A 6,000-nucleotide genomic window follows, 5' to 3' on the forward strand; every position below is an offset into this window, starting at 1 on the left:
TTTGTGTGTTGTGGTCAAGGATGTGTATTGTTGGTTTCTCAATATGGGAGCGTGTCACCTACCAGATCATGGTCTTTTTTCCAGTTATTAATGCACTTCCTTTACTGAGTAACTCCCTAGCAGGCTTGTAGGCGGAGAACTCAATAATGTAGGATAGGGCAAGATATACAGTACGTGTGCCTTAAAAACCAGCAGCAGTCAAACTTTAAAAAAAATTCTTAATAAATTCTTAAGGTCACATTTCTAATTTAGCAAAATTCGACTTTGTTTCAGAAGTGAAGCCTTTTCATTACATCAGTGTTTTGGCAAAATGCTTTCTGACTGTTAGCATGAATGGAGCATTGCGTTAGTTCAGGCAGAGCACTCAGGTCGCATTTGTACATCAGCGGCATCGTTCATGCTTCACCATCAGGGCTTTATTCATCAGCCGCTTTACTAACAGCTTACAAGGTACATCCAATCATATTCTTCAGAGTGTGGCCTTTTTAACCTGACACCTCCTGCCAACAACGTTTTCTGCTGCAACTTTACTCCACCCCTGTAACTTCTCTGCCCTATCTGCTAAACATTCAGGATAGTTGATTGTTTATCAAGGACTGCTGCTCAGATTCTTTGACAGTTCCCTAAAACAGCAGCACCCTTTTTCACAATTTATTGCTGTACAATGCATTGCAATGTATTTTTTTAGTAAGGCCCGGTTGCCCTTAGATTTTTAATCTAGATCATGGAAGGATCTCAGGCTACACTTAGGTTCATAAATTATTGATATATGCCTAGGTATACCATCCGGGGCTTAAAAGTGAATAGAAATGTATCAGTCAGGTAAATTAGGTAAAGATTTCCTCACATTAAGCACAAATTGTTGTGATGAATGCCATCCCATCCCACCTGTGTGCATAACCTGTTTCTTAGACCCCTCAACAAATATTTGAAAAATGGATTTTTACATAATTTACTTGTGTGTGAGTGTCAGTATGTGCTGATGTTGTCAATGGAAGTGCATTTTAATTGGACTTAGCTGAGTCACCTAGCTTAGTGAAGCCTAAAGTATCTTATGCTACTGTCATTGAGGAATGCTAAATTGTTATGACTAATCTGCCCTGTCCACTGTTAAGTGTTCCTCACATTGTCACATTGTGTCTCAGTGTGTACTGTTTGTTTGTGGTGATTTGCAAACATGTTACATTAACACCGTAAATAACTAGCAATGTGTTTAGGCGGCGTAGGTCTGTTTTTTTCACCAACCAAACACATTTCTGTGTTCTAAGGTGTATGCAGGTCAGTTAGCACCATATGGCAGCAGACGTAATTAGCATCTACTCGGCTCGGTGTTTTGACTGCAGTTGTCTCACAGTTCACTAGCTGTTTGGGTTAGCAGCGTTGCTAGCTACTCCCCGCAGGGCAGCAGGTGAGTCAGACGGCAGGGTGCCGTCTGCACAGATGGATACAAACACACACACACACACACACACACACACACACACACACATACACACACACACACACACACACACACACACACACACAGACGTTGGCATGGCACAGGTTTCAGGATATTGACCTACCTGGAGGTAAACCATGACAACTACATAAACCTTAGCCTTACCGTAATGTTACCACAGTTCATACTTGCTGAATTCATTAAATAACTAGTGTGTCTGTGTAACAGGGATATTTTGAATACAATGAATAAGAATACATAGGTTAAAATATACTTGCAAATGTGCAAGTTAAAACTACATTGAATGAGTATACATAGGTTTAAATATATTTAAAAGATATAAGTTAAAATGAAGATCTCAAAATGCTGTAATTCTTTGCACTGCTTGGTAAAAAATATGGTTAATTATTCCTTTGAGTTAAAATACTCTATGATCAGTAGATCTGTAATCCATTGCTCTGATCTTTTCCCATACAAGGGTCTTATAAGACAAATAGGGTGAAAAGACATTTTGTGTTCAAAATACTGTCTAATAAAAAATGCAATGAAATTACATGTGGAAGTATTTCATAGTTTCCTTAAATTTCCATTAGTTTCCGGTTTTAAGTACTGGTTGAGTACTAACAGTACTAATCTGTGTTTGATTACTAATGCCTTATTCAGACTGTAGGGTAATGTTTGTCTTACGCTCGTCCATTACAACATTGGAATTGATCAAAGCAACATTTTGCCCATGTGTTTAAGTACATTTACCCCTTTGACAGGGGCACAACATCCTCACTTTTATCCAAATATGACCTATGAGAGAAATGCATGTACATGCAAGCACGCACGCACGCACGCACGCACGCAGTAGGCAACTTTATTCAGCCCATTATCAACTGGTAAGCCAAGAGCAAATCTTTTGGTTCTGAGTCTTTATCTGGCTTGCGCTAGGGACACAATGGTTGCACAAGTGCCGTCAAGTGGAGCCATTTTCATTGCACGCGATACCTTTCGTTGCAGCGTCTCCTATTTCTTACGTGAGCTGTAAATGGAAGTGTCAAGCCAGACACAAAATCTAACAAATTTCGAAATAAAAGACAGACAGACAGACATAGAGAGTGACACGCATGCATGCACGCAGACATGCATGTTTAGTTTTCATGAACACATTACATTGTAATTGCATAGGGTATAAACTTACCCCCGATGAAAAGAATTGTATTCTGCAGAGTGGAGACATGCTGGATTGCATGCAGAGAAATGTGCATCTGTTGTGTATATTAGAAATAGTTGAATTTGGAAAAGAACATAATTGACATATGCTATCTTGAAAATGTCCAATGTACTTGTGCCATATGTACATTATACCTTAAAAAAGAGCAGAAGAAAGCCAGACCTCTAGAAGAGACTGAGCGGCTGCTGTAGGCTTCAGACACGCTGCCATTTATCAATATTCATTTTTTGACATTGCCTTCTGATGGAAATATGGTTAATCCAGGATTATTTGAATATAAGTGGAATTTACACTCTAGATTACATTCTTCCATTTACATGTGCAGCTCTATGTCTTTACACAAGACATGCTGTATATACACTCCTTAGAAAACAAAGTCGACATTATTTTCATTCATGAAGTTATTATTTAAAAAAAGAGTTGGCAAAAAAGAAAGAAAGAAAAATGGATTACATTTAAGGTAACTGGATAACATTGCTGTTAATAATAATGTATCTGTAAAGATTTGTATTATTTACTGTAATATAATGTAAAGAAATGCTGTAATCTTTAGAATAAACTGAACAAGGTTGTGTCTCAGACCAAGCATTTCTTTTATAAAACGTTTTATCCAAATCTATGATCTTTTCTTGTATTGGTTTATTGGAATTTATTTCCAAACTAATACATAATAATACAGACATACATTTACAAGTATGTGTTAGGCAGAAGCTTCAGTGAAGAACGTCTCCACACATGTGAAGCAACAGCGGAAGCAAAGCTTTAAACTTTGCTGCAAACTTTAGCCAAAATATGAGATATACGTGTCTAGATATGTTTGTAGTGACTGAAACTCGCAAGACTTTCTTTGTTTCATCTTAGTTCTTATTTTCCACTGTGAAGAGCTGGAAGCGACTGGATTTTCAGACTTCATATTGGATTGGATTGGATCTTTACATATTACACACTACAGTTAATGGTCATTTCATAACATGTCATGTTACAGCATTGACTGATTGTGTGCAATTAAAGCAAAATTAGTCAGGATCATGGAAGTACATTTAAAAGATTAAACCCAACATCCGGCGCCAGGCTATGTCACTCACCTTGTGCTCTTTGTGTATTAAAATCCCTTCGCCAAGGGAAACATCAACATTTGAGCTAGCAAGCTGGCAAGTTTTTAAGAAAATATGGATGGTGAAAAGAAGCAGGCCTGCTTGTTTCTTTCTATGAATGATTGTAAAGGTTTACAAAACATGTTTTTACAGGATTCCCTCTGTAACTAGGAGGTTTTGGGACCAATTGGGATTGCTGTGGACAGAGTACACACGGAGATACCGGAGATAACCATGTATACAGCTTATTGAAATCGCTCACGTTACTGTATTGAGACAACAGTTAGTTTCCTTTAATATTGGATGTGGTGTTCTCTTTTGCGGGGTGCAAATGTTCCACCAAATCAAGTTCCTTCCTGCGTCTGGAGCTTAGCGCCGCCCAGGATGATTGTGATTGGTGAAATGAAAACAACCCAGAGCCTTTTTTGTTTTCTCCTATCCCAGAATGGGTCTGCAGGGTAGCCAGACCTTACTCCAAAGCGCTGTGGAGATAGAGCTGGCTATGAGGGACTACAGTGGCATTAACCAGTCTGAACATGGTGCACATTCATCATGTACTGTTGTAAATCCAAGAATCTGCTGCTCCAGTTTTCACACATCGTGCTACATTTGCAGCAGACTGCAGCAGTGGAGCGGCCCAGTACGTAAATCCTGAGGTGTGTGTGGGGAGATGGACTGGTCCTGATAGTGTTGTAAGTGCTATACAGTTAAACAATAGTGCGCGGTGAGGAAGCACCCGTGCTGAGGGTGTCATATATTACAAGGAAAGGCAGACTCCAAACAAATTATGGCTGTGTCTTTGTGTTGTTCTTAGCCCTCTATCTTTCCCTCTCCCCCCCCCTTCTCTTTCCTAGTGTTATATATTTTCACACCTCGGTGAGTCCATTGCACGCACGCTCGCACCCCCACAACACACACACACACTCTCTCTCTCTCTCTCTCTCTCTCTCTCTCTCTCTCCGCTTGTCTGTCTCTTCCGCCCTCCTCCTGTCGTTCCTTCTTTCGTTCTTCCTCCTCTACTGCATTTTCCGATTTATTTCTCTTTCTCACTTCATATCACTCTTCCTCCCTCTCTCTCTCTCCTTCCCCCTCCTCCCTCCCTCCCTCCCTCCCTCACTCTCTTGGGTCATGTTGCAGCAGCTCCAGCAGAAATAATAGGAGCAAAGGCGTGAGGTTGTTATTTGCATAGAAATAGCATGACGCCCCAGGCAGCTTCAGGAGAAGGACACAGAGATCATTTGTCTCAAAGATTTTAATGAAAACTTTTGCTGAGACTGAGATTTTTTTCCCCTCTATACCCCCCCTCCCCACACACACATACACACTCCTAAAACTCTCTATCTTCTTTCCCCAATTTCTATCATTCCTCTGTACCTTCCATACTGTCCGATCCTGGAGCTCTTCTCTTCTTCCCTTTTCTGAAGTAGCACAGTGTGATTTGAAATTAGATGACACGTCAGTATTGTGCCGCTGTGCGCCAGCAGCGTGGCGGTCTTACTGTGGCGTTGTGTCAAACATCGTAGGAAATACGGAGGGCTTGAGACGTCTCGGTGGTGAAGAGGGCTGGGAACGTTTCAAGCTGGTGAAATGTCTGGTAAAGTGGCCGAAACACACACGCACACACACACACACACAAAGAAAAAAAGAATTAACATGCAGAATGGCTCAGAACGTCATCTTTTTTATTCTTTTGGACAGAAAATATCCCTTGGACTGACTTAAAGAAAATATAAAATATTGTCTTGTTTAATTTCCAACTGTGATATGATTGTAAATAAAAAAATAAATAACTTGCAATATATGTCATTTAAAAATAGATAAATCATGTTTACAATATTTGGTAGAATTTTGATAACATAATGACAAATAAGCTTTTCACAAAAAATCTAAATTGCAATTAATGAGTAAATATTTTAAAAACACAACAGATTACATTTACAATATTTAAGTCAATTTCTTTCATTTTTACCATAAATGAGCCAACCTTTTTCAAAATTGTCCAACTCAAATGTACAGTATAACACTGTAGGCTTCTAGATTTATAAATTGTAAATATTTTATAGCCTAAACATTGATTTCTAAACCCATTTAGACATTTGATTAACGACATACAAATAAATAAAAAATAATAATTTCCAATTTGTGTTGATGGCCGTATCTGTCATTTTTTTTTACAATTATAATTACAGGGATATTTACATACATTATTGAGTTTGACTTTCATGTGAGACATACTTCTCTGTGTT

The sequence above is a fragment of the Etheostoma spectabile genome, chromosome 3 (genome assembly GCF_008692095.1).
Source record: "Etheostoma spectabile isolate EspeVRDwgs_2016 chromosome 3, UIUC_Espe_1.0, whole genome shotgun sequence".
NCBI lineage: Eukaryota > Metazoa > Chordata > Actinopteri > Perciformes > Percidae > Etheostoma > Etheostoma spectabile.